This window comes from Excalfactoria chinensis, chromosome 1, assembly GCF_039878825.1.
Source record: "Excalfactoria chinensis isolate bCotChi1 chromosome 1, bCotChi1.hap2, whole genome shotgun sequence".
Lineage (NCBI taxonomy): Eukaryota > Metazoa > Chordata > Aves > Galliformes > Phasianidae > Excalfactoria > Excalfactoria chinensis.
The window spans coordinates 95103081-95120129 of NC_092825.1; the positions used below are offsets into that span (position 1 = coordinate 95103081).

General features: G+C 33.4%; 1 long non-coding RNA gene across 1 annotated transcript in view; it reads left to right on the forward strand.

Moving 5' to 3' along the window:
* Positions 1–9205, forward strand: part of LOC140248051 (uncharacterized) — a 92427-nt gene extending 83222 nt beyond the window's left edge. Inside the window, exon 3 of the long non-coding RNA XR_011902799.1 lies at positions 9094–9205. This is a non-coding gene — a long non-coding RNA (uncharacterized lncRNA). The remainder of the gene's footprint in view (positions 1–9093) is intronic.
* The last annotated feature ends 7844 nt before the right edge of the window (positions 9206–17049 follow it).

Genomic DNA, 17049 nt, shown 5'->3' on the forward strand with positions numbered 1-17049 from the left:
GACAACTGGATCTACCTAGAACACTGTTATAATCATTCAGAGCCCAGAAAAGTCCTGGTGGTTTTCAGTTGTGTTAAGAATGCGGCTGAGGAGGGAAATAACAGTTCTCTTGGCAAATTTAAATAACTATGTGTTTCTATATCAATTCACTATTGCATAAGTAAAAACCCACCTTGTAATGTATGCTTAACTGTATATTGCTTCTTAGAAGCATAAGAAAAACATTACAGAGATCTGTGTGAATAATCAGTTTACATTGGTTGATTGGGGTTTTTTTGCTGTAGTAAATTGTGACTGTTATCAAAAATACTTTAAGCTTCTTGTCTCCCATCTTTGTTTGTTTGTTTATTTGTTTTTCTTTTTGTTTTTGACCTCCTTCTTCCCTTTGAATTTTTCCTTGAGCTCCTTGTTCATCCATGCAGATCTCCTGCCACTTTCCCTGATTTCATACTCTTAGGGATGCATTGAGCTTGTCCAAGAACCTAGAAGTGGATGAAGCATTGGAAGTCTGGCCTTAAAAGAACGGAGTAAAGTAGAAGAATAATTACTCTGGCCCTGCTGACTATATCCCAACCTGTACTGAGACATGCTTTGCATCTCAAATAGGATGCTTTCTTTTTCTTTAGTGCAAGGGTTTGTAATTTCTTTTACCTAGTTACAATTGTAATGCCAGACTACAAATAAATATTGAAATATGTTCTGAGACATCTCAGCAGGAGATGTTGCTTGAAATATTTCATTATAGCAAAGAAGTTTTCATTTACAGCAGAAAAACACACAGATGAAAGCTAATCCCAGATTACTACAATAATGCAAGCACTTCAGATACCTCTCTAAACTCAGGTTCTGTACTTATGTGAAAAATGTTAATTAAACACAGATGTAATCTAATTCAAGTTTAAAAATCTGGCCATCACCATCATAGACTATGACATGAACATACAAAGCTGCAAATCTAAGTGCTCCATATGGTTAAAACATCCTCCCTTCAGATTAGGCAAACTCAAAAGAAACCTAGTGTTGTGTTAATGATGGTTTGGGTAACCTAAGGTAAAACTAATGACAGCTTTAGCAGCTCACAAAAAAACATGAGAAATGAGCATCCTACTTTGTCTGTGTAGAACAGCAAGTCTGTCAACTTAAGGCATTCAGTTTTCCTCTGGGGAAGATTTTACTTCCCTTTTGAGTAAATTATTCACTCTCATTTCAAAGAGTACCAGCTCAGCACTGTTCAATGCAATCATGCTGCATAATGGTTTTCACTTAAATGGGACAAATAATAGATAGCCTATTCCCTCAGTATTGTTTATTTTGTTAAGATATTTTAATGTATTTTTATCACAGATAGCAGCACACAGAGGTATCAGGAAGCCCTGTTCAAGGATCTCTTTCTTCTTACACTACTCAATTCCCATGATTGCTTTACTTTGTTTTAATCCTTTCTTTAGTTGCAAATGTAGGATACTCAGCCCTCAAGATATAAAACTCGGTCTCAGGTTATGCCATGCATGAATTTATGGTTGAATTCTATTTAGCATACCAAAATAACTGTTTCTCAATTAATCTACAGTGTGTTTTACTTGTAGAAAAGAATATAAAAGATAGGTCTAGTATATTTGTGTGCTACTTTATTGACTTTCTGAGGAAGCATTATATGTAATAAACTTTTTGCTCTGTCAGTGTTCACTCTTTTATAATATCCATAATGTGAGATAATCCAGCAATGTGCATCTTTCCTAGCTGAATCTGTGTCAATAACAGTGTGCATTTTAAATCACATCATTATAAAAAATTCTGTAAGATTTAGGGATATGTCAGGAATGGTACTGCTGGAGAATGTGAAATCCTTCAAGGAGTAGACAATTTTATTTTGATTTTTATACTTTGGTTAAACTTTAGCATATTAGATGAAAAGTTTTGATACTGACTGTTCCGTTTACTTGTAATATTTTTCAGCAACAAGTAGTGTAAGAGATTAGGGCATAAAAACATTTTAAAAATGAATATACAAATATTTGCCTTTTTTCAATATCAATTGCAGTGAGAGTTATACTCAGAGGATTACAGACAAAGACAAAACTTCAAATTGTGATGTTGTTTTCTTTTTCTTTTTTAATAACCTCAAAAATTTGAGGCTAGATCAGTTTGCTGCCTTGGAAATGTATTTGGATCTATTCTATTTTTTGCTAAGAGCTGTGCATTTGGGCTTTATTGTTTGAAGTATGGGATTATAAACTTGAAATAGACAGGGACATAGATATCTACATGTTTTGGAAAGCAACAATTTTTAAAATTTCTTTATAAGTATTTCACAGTAATTGCATGTAAAAAGATAAGTTAAACAAAACTAAGAAAAGATACAACCTAACTTGTTAGTAGGCAAAATACAATAAGATATTAAATAGCAGGGAATGGTACGTGACAATTGAAGATGATTTATTGACTAGAAACTAAGCAAGCTTTCCAAATTCCTAAAGTTTAATCTCTGTCTGAATTCAACCATTAACTTGAGGTACAAATTATTTTCTTTCATGGGTGCTAAATCTGATGAACGTTTTTAACTGGAATATCAAATACAGAAGTAAATGTCCAAGACAGAATGTAGGCTAAGCACAGGTTATGTACACAATTTTAAGTAGTGTTTTACATGATATATTCTAAAAGTCTTTTGTTGTTGTTGTTACTGTTATTCTCTAGGTGGAAAATGAAAAGAATTTTCAAAAGGTGCTACATTAGCTGGAATATTTCTCTTTCCAGTGGAAAACACAAATCACAACTTTTAAGAACTAAATTTCTTTGTAGATTTGTAGGGACTAGGGAAATAACTGGTAAGTTTTCCATTAATAATCTATCATAAGTTTCTCCTCCTTCCCCAGTCAGATATTAACCCTTTAATTGCTCTGTTCTCAGTAGATTCCTGGTCTCTTCTAATTCTTTCCTACAGGAAAAGTGTGATATTTTGTAATTTTTGTACTCTGGAAATCTCTGTTGTATGATTCAGTGGCAAAGGATGCAGTAGTATAGTAATCTGTACATAGTTTTGATCATAAATGGAACTTCTCTGACAGATGTTTCAGGAATGGAGTCATTCCATATTTACTGAGAAGGGTAAAAACTCACTTTTTCTATTAACAGGTACTCTGAATATAGTATTGTCTCTTTCCTTAGCAGCAAATAGTAAGTTTCTGGTTGGGTGACATTCTGTCTATTTCTAATTTTTTCGTCAATAAATTATGTTGATTTTAATCTCATATTATGTCGGGGTTTTTTTGTTTGTTTGCTTGTTGTGTGGTTATTTTTTTGTTTTTTGTTTTTTTTTTTTTTCAAAATAAAAATAAAATAAGAAATAAAAGTAAAAAAAAAAAGTAAAAAAAAAAAAGTAAAAAAAAAAAAAAAAAAAAAAAAAAAGACTCCTAATTTCCTACATGTATTCTGCTTTGTTCTGTAGAAAGAACACCATTACTGTGAAATTCACTTTCATGGATTTGTTTTAATATTTAGCATCTGTAGTTTTGCTCAGTAATATTCATATGTATACCTGAAATTGAAAAAAAATGAATCTGAGCTCTAAATTTTTAGGACTTTAAAATGTGATTTATGAATATTTCATAAAGCTCTCAAAATATTTATTTCCATTTGTAAGGTTGCTGTTTTTTGCTTTAAACAAGAATTGCAGTCAAGTTGCAAATTCCCTCTGAATAGTTTCACACAATTTATTTAGAGGTTTTAATACAAAAATTAGAGCACAGCAGTGCTTGGAATTTCTCAAATGTGCAATCAAATTCACTGCCCAGAGCAACCATTTTGTAGTTCTTTGCACTAGGGAAAATATCTAATCATTAGTTTCCTAAGCTAATTCAGAGACATTTAGTATTTCCCAAAATATCATTATTAAGTAGGTTAAGATTTTCTCTCATTAAAATATCAGCTGTTTCCTGGATATGCTATACTTTCTGACTTTAAATAAACATTTTCAGTTACCTTATTCTTTGTATTAGTTATCATCTGTGGTTACTTCACCGATGTTCTTTGTGATCTGAGTTTTGAGTAGAAGGTTATAGATAAGTATATACATTTGATAGGAGGTTACATATACATATGCATATACAGTGCATATATAAGTGTAATGACCTTGATCTTGAATTTCATGTATTAGTATTAGGATGCTCAACTTTTATTATTATTATTTTAAAAATAAATGAATAAATAAATAACTCTCTTGGTAGTTACCCTCCTTTTCCTGTGTGCTGGAAAATGTTTTATTCACGTATCCCTGTTGGATTTAACAGTTCTAAAAGTATGTGGAGTAGAAAGCTGCTGAGTCCAGCAAATTTACCAGTAGATGTGAAATAATGTAGCTCTGTGGACTGCTGAGACAGTTTTATGTACAGAATTGTCTTGCATTCCTGAAACTTGTGGGAAGCTTTTAGTCCGTTGATATAAGCCTTAGAAGTAGGTAGGTGGACTGAGTTGATAATAAGACTTGAATTAAGTTTTTATTTTTTCCCTTTCCTTCCATTTTCATTTTACTCTGCTACAATCTTCCCAGATCTTTATTTTTATCCTCAATGCAGCTTTTCTGTCTGTTCTTGAAAATGTCAAAATGTGTTATATAAGATATGAGCATCTCAGAGGTCTTTGTTGGCTTTTGTTTGTCGGTAAGTACTTTTTATTTTTTACAATTTTGTTGATGAGATAATTAATGCTTTCCAGCTGTAGGAATTCTCTTTGTTTGACATTATCACACAAGTTAACCTTGTTAGCAAGTTAACAAGCTTACCTCTTCTGGTGCCGAGAATGTGGCCTTGTGTACCTTGACTGTGGCCTACAGACTTATAGTTTTCTACTTTTTCAGACATCATTCAGTTTTTACTGTTTCTCAATAGATATACCATGGTGCCATAGAATAATGTAAATCATTGGCATCAGTCTGCTTTCTGACTTTGTGCTGTGTCTCATTGACATACTGCTTAACTATGCTTTTCAGTGATCGTGGGACTCTTTAAAATACTATTTTTTCTACATTATCTATAATATTAATAAAGTTATTTGTACCTTTGCATTGAATTTGTCAGTTTCATTACACAACTCATAAAATAATATTTTTCAGTGAAATGAGATTCTAAAAATATTGTTTCTTTATCTGTCTCTTTATTTATATGAAAACATGTATTAATAATTTAAATCAGATTTCTCCCTAATTATATATTTTTTATTTTTATTTATTTATTTATTTATTTACTAAGAGGCAATAAAAGGCTTCAGTAACAGGAAGACCAATGCTTAATTTTTCCCACAACTTATAAATTATTTTACAATCTCTTTTTACTACTTTTGCAAAAAATACACCAAATTCTCATGATGTTGCCTTTCAAGTATGTGCAGTAAACTGCTTTGTCATCAGCACAGAGTGTTGCTGATCTAGCAGGTAGAAGAGCCATTGGTACAAACATATATCAGAGGGGAATAGTGTATGTACCACTCACTTGGTGATACTGCTTATCACACCCTTTAAAGGAATTTGGACTGCTGTCTGGAGACTTAACTTAGGGTCTTCACAGTGTGTTAAAAGGTCTAAGTACAAAGCCCATTAATGTCAGTAGAACAGTCCCCATAGGCTTAAATGAACTTTAAATTAGAGAAAGTATGAGTCAGTATTTTATTTGAGTCATAGACTGGCCTACACAGGAGAAGAAGGGTTTGAAGTTAGAATGAAACAGACCTCAGATCCCAGCAGTAAATCTCACTAGGTGTGATTTGATAGTCCGAAAATGGCATTATGCTTTGTTTTATACTGACATTATAGAGTAATATGAGCTGATAACTTCTAGCAGACTGGCAGAACAAGGCTATCTGGACAGAAAGACCGTGTCTGTAAAAATAAGGTAATTAGGAGTCATAAATCTGCATTCCCTTTTGATCAGCTATGTTGTTTTTCGACTTTTAGGAACTCTTTTATATCAGCGCTTTGTTTTATTCTAGATTGGAGAACGATCTTCTTATTTCCATAGTACAAACTTTAACGTTGTGTTGTATATTATGATCGTAAAAAATCAACAATGAGAAAACTCATTTCTGAAAGATATATGTAAGAGTCAGTTTTATTTAAAAATAAATGGAAAATTCCTGAAAGGGAAAAAATAAACAAAGTGTGTATTGTCTTTCTAGATGATTGCATTATTGGTGTTAGCATAATACAAAAAGGACAAGAGCTAAAACTGATCATGGTCATTTAATTTTGGCAGTTCATGACTCCTGAACATTTCATTATACAGCCACAATTTGTTTTATTGACTTGGCATCTAGCATCACCACAATGAGTGCAACACATGAAAATTCGTAGATTAGTTTGTCTTTTTCTTCATCTTTCATTTCTTCATTTTTTTGAAGCAAATCCAGTCAGATCATAAAGCAAATATGACAAAAGTTTTCCAGAATGTTTAAAAAAAAAAAAAATGTTTGAAAATGAAGCAATTAATTAATTTCATAGTTAATGGAAGAACAACTAAAATTCAGGGAAGAAAAATCAGATATTCACTGTTCTCATAATATTATAAAATATATCTTCATTTATAATACTTCTTTATAAAAGTTCATACTTTTAGAAAGTATCTTGACTCCCTGTTAAAGACAAGTTGAACTCTGAAGACCTGACAGTGGGTTAAAGTAGGAGCTGAACTGTTTTAAACACTTCCAAAAATATCACATCAGAAAAGATCAGACACTGTTCCTGTTTTTTTACATTTTTACAGACTCTATAACTTTGTGTCTAAATCTTAAATTCTTACTCTACTACCATCCAGTGTTATAGCAGTAGATTAATAAATTGGATAACCTTTTTCTCTGAAGGGGGAAATGTTAATGAAAAATTATTTGTGTTTACCCTTGCAAATATCATAAATACAACTGGAATAACTGTAGTGACTTGTGTTTTCTTTTTAAATCAAGCAAATACCAGCATTTTATTGTAAATATAAATAATGTAATGTAATTCTGCAAATGTAGAATGCAGACTAAAGAAACCCAGTGCACTCAGAGGAAGTTGTCTGTGGATCAGTATCAAGAATAGTTGATGTTCAATTGGGAGCAACCTCTCACCTTTTAGTCAAAAATCACATATTTCTGTTAAGGAGTGAATTACACAGTTGAATAGAAAATGTAACCTGCAGCTCTTCTGAGACATTCTCTTTAGTGCAACAGAAAGAATATATGTTTACCTTGACTTGATGACAGGCCTTTCTCTGGTCTTCTCATTATCAACTTCTTATTTGTATAAATTTTTTGAACCACTGAATAAAGGACCAACTATAACTGAGAATTTAAATTTCAGAGAAGCTGCCATGCAACAGGAGCCACCATCTTGTATTAAGTCCCACCAATTTTACATATTTTTAGGTGGAGGGAGGTAGAGGAAGAGTAAGTGAGATCATATCTAAGAGTATAAGTCTTTGATTTACTTTTGAATTCTTCCATTTTATTGAGGACTGGAAGTTTATAGGCAGCTTTGTTTGTTTGCTTGTTTGTTTGTCTTGATTTGCTGTTGTTTTTTTTTCCCTGAGAATTTTATGAATATTGACATCTTAAACAGGTGAAACAAATGCCACTAGCAAAACCACAAACAATGTGTGAAATGGCATTTTAAGGCACTTACAAAACAGAATACCATGTACTTACTCAAGCTCTCTGAAACTGAATTGATACCTATGTTGTAACCTAATATATAATTGGCTCAGTTTTAAAACTAATTGCACATCACATTGCTCTGCCAGATCTGCCAACGCTCATGATGTTTGTGCATTATTACAAAAGAAGTGCCAAATAATGAATAATGTACCTTAAACTGACATAAGTAATTTGATTTTTGTGTTTACACGAAATCAGAACACTTTTCTGAATCAAAGGGATTCAAAAGTTAAACCATGTACAGCTAAATTAAGAACAGCTCTGGAATAAACATCTACGTTTCTCTTCATGTAGTAAGAAATGTAAGAACTATCAGTGGGTGCTATATAATAATGGCTAATGTCTTCTATGTCCAAGATGAACTGCATTGCCATTAACAGAGGTAAAGACTCATTTTCTCTTATTGAGAGATACTTCATAGCACAGTGCACTGGAGGAAAAATACATTTATATTGGACAGAGATTTTAACTGGTCAGTTTGCTCTTGGAATTTTTTTTTCCAGTCTTAAGACAGGAAAACGAGCAAACAAACAAAAAAAGAAATGTAAGGACTGTCCTTCACCAAGTTCAATTATCTGCTGTTGTAGGTAAATCATAGTATAGTCTTGCTCACATAATTACTTTTTCTTTTATTAGGACTAGTCCATGTCCACAGCTTTTGCTGCTTCTTTTAGGCACTGCTTTACAACTTCATTTTCCGATAGTTGGAAATCTTCTAATTTACAGTGCAATTTTCAGGCCAAATTACGTACTTTTGTTCTAGCACTGATACTGTCTTCTAGTTTTAATAGATCTTTCTTCTTCCCTGTGTTTGTTCCCAGATGTACTTACAGAAAGCAATCATCTACACTCTTATCTTATGTTTTCCTAGGCTAAACAAGCCTTGCTTTTTCAGTCAGTCATGTAAGATATGCTCAGTCTTCCTTATTTGCTACGCACTAATTCTCTTTCAAAAGAATTATCAGAAGAAACACTCACTGGAGAATAAAGTTTCAGGATACACTGCAGAGAAATCACAAAACCCTTCCAAACTTATTTCAGGCATAAGCCTAACAGTTTGTACCAGGTAACTGTTTTTAAGGAACAGCTAATCAAATTTCTAAGTCAAAATTGAAGGTTATGTATATTTAGTAATAATGATGCTACTGTGTCTGTAGAAATTTCTGGAAAATTAGATTGGTCCATTTCATAGCACAGTCTAAGACTATTTTCTTTTCAGAAAAGGAAAGGAACTGAATTTTAAAAGACAAGCAAGCAAGCAAGCCAGCAAGAATATATAGTTACCCCAATTAAGAATGTGTAATTACCCTCAATAAATACAAAATATCGTCTCTCCTTTTCCTTCTAAAAACAAACAATCACAACAAAAATAAACCCTGTAAAAATGAAAGCTATCTGCTTGTCTTTCAGGCATATCTGGCAATATTTGAGTGTCTGGTGTCTGTGAGAGGAGACCATGAGCTGCTTTGATCTTTGCATGCAATGGAAACAGCTCACTGGGCGCCAGGACTGCAGCAGGCACAGCATTTCATGATGCTGCAACTCAAGTGTGTTTAATGAAGGAAAGCAGCCATGTGACAAGGAGACAACTGAGGAAGTATTCAAGGACACGAGTGTGAGGAAGAAGGAGGAGGAATAAAGACATGTAAGACAATGGATTACCTCTGTAGCAGTATGAATTAAAATTTCCAATACTTAACAGTTCTTAGAGTGAGTTAAGCCCTTTAACTGTCTGCAGTTATATATTTCTGTTCATCATCAAATCTCAGGGAAAATGAACCAAAGAAAAGTAAATAAATAAATAAATAAAAGTTAAAGAATCCAGAAGGAAGTGAAAATTAATAAAGTTTTTAAAAAAAACATTTATTACAACAGCCATGATTCCAAAATGGATTAATTAATATATAAATACATACCTGTTATTTTAATGGTATATCTTTTTAAAATGTTAGCAATTAATAAGACATTGTAAAGAGAAGTTATCAAAACTTTTATAACACCCTTCAATGTAAGCAACTGCAACCCTCCTGTGTTTGATATTGTCAGTGTTTTTTCAATCAAGGGCAAGCTGTTTGCTACAGATTTGACACTTAATTCTGTATACTCAGCTACTGAGCTAGAAAACTAAAGCAGCTACAGTAAGTTGCAGGATGACTTCTTGTTTTTTGTCTACCAAATACATTTAGAGTAGTGAAAGCTTAGTTCAATACTGCCAGCCAAGATTTTTCTTTTTCTTTTCCTAGCATATTACCACTTGAAGTTAAGGCACTTGAAGCCTTTTATCTGTTGACTACTTCAGTAGTAAGTTTAGTACAGAGGTCATTTTGATCCTAGAGTAACAAAACATGTCTCTTCACAATTTTGCCTCTCTTTTGTTTTTGGTGCCTCCCACACACAGAGTAATTAATACATGATGGGAATAGGTTATCCCCCTCACTAGCACAGTCTTTGTTCTCACTACAGGCACAAGTTCAGGGAGCCAGTTTTGACCCTATTAACAATTCTGCATCTTATTTCTTTACTGGATGAGTTTCAAGAAGCAAAGAAGGCAGTGTATTGTATAATGTTACAGCTATGTACAATTGCTTTTCATGGATTTCTTTCAAATTTATATTTTAGCCAGAGGAAGTATAGTAAAATGGAAAAATGCATTTTGTCTGAATGAAAAGCTGAAAGACCAGTGAGGCTAGGTCATCCTCCCTTCCCTACTCTAGTTAAGTTGAAATCCCCTATCTTGACAAAATGTTTTTTGAGATTTGATTGACTTACCAGATTTACTGGAACTTTATCACCTGCTGGTGTTGACTGGTTGGTAATAAAACTTCACAAAAATTCATGCTTCCGAGGTTACTGCTGCTCGATTACAGCAGTGCAAGGCATTTGGAGATCAATCTCTATGACTGCATTTTCCTTTTATACAGAAAAACTGAGTTGTAATACTCCGGTACTATACTAAACTTGAATGAATCCTTCCATTTCTTGCATTGAAATAAATAAATAAATAAATAAATAAATAAATAAATAAATAAATAAATATGATTGAATTGATTGATTAATGGAAAATATTTGTATAGAAAAGAATTTTTCTTTTTTGAAGTAAAATATCTTTACAAATTATTTCCAGTCTGCTTAAGTAGCTAGTATTTATAAAAACAATTATGAATGTCACTAGAAATTATGTACTATCTTATGGTTCGTATTTGGTAGAATCATTAGTTAGCACTCAGTGTGATAATGCCACTGCAATAGATGTAATAGATGTCAGGACTGTTATGTTATTTTCTTCATGAATAATACATTATAATCTTAAAGCACTTCTGAAGTCTTTTCTAGGTATCTGAAAAATATGCTACTGGTTCATATGCATAAACTGATACTATTAGAACTTTTGAACCTTCTAGCTAAATTCAAGAATAGAACAGTTCAGACTTTTCATTAAAATGTTTATTCCCCTACTAAATAGTAACATTTTGATAAAGGAAGCCTTTATAAAATATATGATTAACTGCATTGATCAATGATTTTCTTTTTCAGTCTTAGCATAAATTAAAAAACTGCAGCGGAATGAAAATATTTTACAGACAGAAAGTTGTTTTTTGTTTTTCTTGTGTATTGTGATTTTTTTTTTTTTTTTTTTTTGATTGGTTGTTTGGTTGGTTTTTGTATTTGATAGGTGGACATAGAATTACACTGAAATCTCTAAAGTTAAGCATATGATAGAATGATGATGAAACATATAGGCTGGAGATAAAATGATAGACAAATGCAATAGCTGAAATCAATCACTGAGGTCAAAAGTGGAAACGTGAGTGATTAAATCTTAAATGCTACCGTAAAAATGATATAGTAATATATATTCAAATATAGTTGTTGTAATAGGTGAAGAATATAATTCTTTACACACAGATTTTGAGCAATCATTTTGGATTCATTTGGTAACAAAAAAACAAACAAACAAAAAAACCCATGATGTTGGGAACCAGACAGGAAAGTGTCTAAAGGAGTATACAAAGTACCTTTACTAATGTGAAGGATGCACTGATAGACACATTGCAGAAAATGAAGCCAAAGAATTTTCACTGCAAGCAAGGACAAATAGGAATAATAAATGTCACAAACAAAGGATATACTTTTCTTGAGGGTACTAAGCGCATGAAGCAAGGAAAAAAAAAAAAAAAAAAAGAAAGAAAAAAGTAAATAAATCATTTAAAAAGCACCAGATCATGCCATGCAGGGGAAAGTCAGTTATTTGTGCTATTTTATCCTATTCAGGGAACCTATAAATGAAAGCCTTAGGGAGTTTTGATCATTAGCAGTGAATAGGAACTGAGAAAGCTTCTTCCAGTGGTTCTTGCTTATTCCAAAATGGAATGATCTTTCAATGAAGAAACAATTCTATTCTTCATGAAATAGACATTAATAATGTAAAAGTTAGAACTATGAAGAAAATGGACAAGTTTCACACTATGAAAAGTACATACTGTGGAATCCTCAATAGGTGTTAGTAATAAGAGCTAGATTAAATGTTAAAATCTAATTACTAGAGATATCGTGTTCATGAAAGTAAGACTTGATGCCAAAACACATTATAGTTTAATGCATCCATTGAGTCTTCCCTTGTGAACAGATGTAGGTGAGTCCAGCATTGACTCTAATTCCTTTTTACTTGTTACTATTTCAGTCATCTCTGCCTGAAAGCTACAATACAGGTGCTGAGTACTTCTGGTCCTGTCAGAATCCTGCTGGTGTACTTTGGGACTAAGTTTGGTGCATTGGCGCTGCTGTGGGTTGCACAGTGGGGATGCAATATTTAGAATGATTTAGAGCACCGTACAGTTCTGGTGGGGAAAGGCTTCATTTTCCTCGGTGTACATGGTGTTGTGGATGTGAATAAACTCATCCCAGTGACACCTGTGATGGCAATCTCAAAAGAGGGCAGACTGATTAGGGCTGAACAACAGAAAATCATTTTAAAACATTGTTTCTTAACATTGATATAGTTGTTGGCAACTCTGCCTGTGTCAGGGCAGTTCGAACTGCATGATCTTTGAGGTCCCTTCCCACCCAATCTATTCTATGATTCTCTGATTTAGGGGCTGCCTTTTTGGAAGCACAAAACTGGAAACAATTCAATGAAATTACAGTAAACATAGGTTACATCTTTATGAAGATATGGGAAAACAAACTGCAATATTCAGTACAGATTTTTAAAAGTAATATCAAAATCTTTCATGTCTGTTTCTTTGAAGAAATCCTAACTTTCCTTTGAAACATCCTAACAAACGTATTTGAAGTTTGGAGGGAAAGAATCATGAAAAATCATAACTAAGAAACAAAGCGCAAGCTTGTTCAACTGCTTGTTCTTTTCTTGCATGAGTTATAAATTCAGTGTTTGCCTTGGCACAACAAATATAGAATTTTCATGTAGCTTTCAATTGTATGTGTTTATAAATATGCATAAGTACACAGATACAGGAAAGTTTCTAAAACTTTGAATTGCTCTAGCTTTATCATTAAGTTAATACAGTAAGCTAGCTTTCTTTTCCCCTCCTATTAATTTCACTGACATGAAAAAGGTTGCAAACAAGCAAGAGGAAAGACTGTAGGGTGAGAGAGAAAAAATCTACGATTCTGTGGAAGAGCCCTGCTGCAATTCTCCCTTGCCCTCCAGTTAGCTGAGTTTTTTCTTCCTTTCCTTTTATTTAGATGTGGTGTTTTGTGGGTACACTGTCTGCGAGTAAGCATGTTGCAAGGGTTTGCAGGGACAAGAGCATAGCTAGCGGGACAGCTAACAAGTTCTTTATACAGCTGTGTTCAAGCCTGAATAGTTGAGTGAAAAGGAACTGTCTGAAAATTATATTCATCTGCACAGGTGCCTCCCATTTTGAAAGAAAACAAATACTGTTTTCCAACTGAAAGCAAAGAGATTTTCTTTTGCATCAACAAACTGCCAGTACTCAAAAAGAACATCAGAAGAAATGTTACCCTGTTTGGCAAAAATTGGCTCTATGTTGTGAAAGTCTAATCATAATAAGAGTTCTCAGACACCACGGAAATTATCCTTTTATTTAAATACAGTCATAATCACATTGTGTGCTTATCTACCCAGGCAGAAATTATGTAGTTAAACTGTGAAGACTGAAATAATGCACACTAAGGTTTAGAAAAATAAGTTAACAAAAATAAATAAATAAATAAATAAATAAAATAAAATAAAATAAAAAATTAAAAAGGATCATTCATACTTATTTGATTGTATAATTTCAGAGACTTTGTGTTGGAATCATAAGTATGGAATAAGTTTTCTTTGAATACACATAGGTGGATATTGTTAATCGATGGTCTGAGCATAGCTGCCTCCTACAGTCACACTGGCTTAGGAATCTGTAAAACCCGCACTCACCTCACTCATGCCTGTCACCCCCAGTATTTGATTAAGATGCACACACTGCTCCCACCCCGTGGACAAGGGTAGAACCTGCCCCCCGGATCCATTAGATGCTGGATCCCCATTCATCCCCAGAAGCTGGCAACACAGTCTGGAAGTGCTTACATGCCACACATCCTCTGTGTGACTCCCGTTGCTGGTACCGGCTTCACTTGCACATACAATGATCTTGTCAGCAACTGGCATGTGGTCCCTGTAGCATGCAGACAAATGGGAGAAAGAGTAAGAATACACAGAGAGAAATTTAAGAAACATTTAGTGAGAAAAAAAATATTTCAATAAAAAGGGCAGTAAAGAAATTTGATATAAATTGGGAGTTGGCTCAAAAGCATTGCAGATTTTTTTAATTATTATTTTTATTTTTCTGCATTGGAGTGTATTACCTTCAAAATATTCCACATCTTCCTGGGAACTCAATCTGCGAGCATGAACATAAAGTTGATTACGGTTTGTTCACGCTACTTATTTTGCAAGCAACCTATGCAATGTTACACCATGCTTGCAAAATGTAATGAGATGAAACAGAACTGAAATGTAAAGCAAGCATGCATACAACTACTTTAATTGTCTAAAACTGTGATCGGTTGTATTCATTCCTAACTAATCAGCCTTTAAAAAACTCCAGCACTAGAAAGCCATATAGTGTCTCCATGAAAACTACTAGAGTGTTTCTCAATTTTTTTTTCTAATGCCTAGATTGATTCTTCTTTACTGCAGATGAATGCTGATACTAGTCTAGTAGTAACAGGGCTAGGAGGAAGGGATATGGGCTAGAGAGAGAAGTTTGTTCGATTTATAGGTGACACTATGGTGAGAGGGGTTGAAAATACACAGAAACAGAGGATTCAGAGCAGATGTTTAGGGAAAAGAAATGAGATGAAATTTTGTATGGAGAAGAGCACAGAAGCACAGTGAATTATCAGCAAAAGCATTCTGTCACTATTCAAGCACAGCCACCCTGTAGTGCTTTCATCATGAATGAGTTCTCTTCCCTGATCCTTAGAATTCAGTGCAAGTCTTCCTTTCCATCTAGGCATTTTCAAAACCTGCAATCACCTTCTAGGGAAAGAGGTACTTATGCAGAAAAATGCAAGCTCTGATGTAGCCTAGAATCTGATAGAAAGTGATAATGACTTTGAGTCTGAGGTGGCTCAAAGGAACTAGAAATTCTGCTGTAGGTGCCAAACATCTGACAATACCATCATTTTTAATGATAAGAATAGTTAAATACTGAGTACATTTCCACTGAATCTCATTACACTGGTCACTGTAAAAGGAGTAGACTTCAAATGTGTCAAGAAAAAATTGTCAAGAAAAACACAAAATATTATGTGTAGTAATAAGGAGTTAGGTTCATGAGGTAAAAAGCAAATTTGACTTCTATTGGGTGAAGTAAGAAACTCACACATTTATGGGTCTATGCATTATTATACAGAAGTATTAATACATTTGCCTTGTGTCTGTAGGTCTCTGAAATGAAAGGTTGTTACATAGAGAAGGCTTGGGGAAGAGAGGGTTGTTAAGCACTGGAATGGGCTCCTCAGGAAAGTTGTTGAGCTACCATCCCTAGATGCATTTCAAAATGGACTGAATGTGGTACTCAGGGGCATGATTTAGCAGAGGTTTGTTAATTAGGGTTGTATGGTTAGGTTGTGGTTGGACTCAATGACCTTTAAGGTCTTTTCCAACCTGAGTGATTCTATGATTCTATGATTCTATTATTGGTGGATTTGATAAGATTAATCCTACGCCAGTTGCTTTAGAGAAATAACCTGTGCTGTTCCAAAGATGAAGAGCAATTTGAGCCAGTGGAAAACTTTCTCCAAAGGGAAAAATCAAGCTTACAGTCCCCTGTAGAGCTTCTATATGTAATGTATGTTAACTATATGAAATGTTTTGACCATCAGGTTCTTTACTGATTTCAGAGGAGAAACATGCAGCATTGTTTTAATGCACTGATGAATATCAGATAATATTCAGCTGAATAGATTTTATGACCCAGAGCTAAAAATCAATAAAACAGAATTGTTGAGTCACAATCGTTAAAGGAACATTAGATACTTGTGGGCCCCTAAGTAAATAGTCTTCTAAGAAATATCTTAAGATATCATTGTAGCATGAAAATTCCCTGGAAAAATAATGTAATTTACCAGATCTTTGGCATAAAAATGGTGTGAATTATGTGTAGTATCCCTGAGGAAATGAGTGGCCTTTGTAGTCCAAATATCACATTATAAACTTCATCAAGTACATCTGAAGCCGCAATGGTTTCCTGTGGGAATATTTTATGTGTTTGATTTGGATACAATAACAGGAATGTTGCTAGTTTTCTAAGATCAAATTTTTCAATGAAAATATATTCTCCTTTAGTCATATGATTAACCTTAAAATTTGAGTTAGTGTTACAGAGAGTGGCAATCAATACCCCATCAACAGAAGTAAAGTAAGCACATAAAACACAGAAACTTACAGTTCTCATTAGCATGTTGTTGTTTTTTTCAGTGGAATAAGAAAACACCATTTTCATCTCTTCACACAATGAGAAATCAGTTGTTTCCTCTATGTTTCCTATAAAAGAACAAAACAAGGCAAAACAAAAAAGCACTGCTCTAAATATCTCCCTGTAAAAGTGAAAAAGATCATTCAAGTTTATTGTTTTAAAAAATATACAAATCTTGATATAAGCCAGCTGATTTTAAAATCTTTTTTTTTTTTTTTTTTTTTTTTAATTTAATTTGAATAGGTATTTTTTAAGGAAAAATATGATCCACAGATAAACATCCATACTAAGCCCATGTCTTGCTCTCTTACTCAGCCTTTTGCATATACGTGTTATCTTTGTTCCTATGGCAGGTTCTAAACATTCAGTCAGTTTCTTCGGTAATGATTTCCCAATTATCTGGCTTTTGCAATAGGAA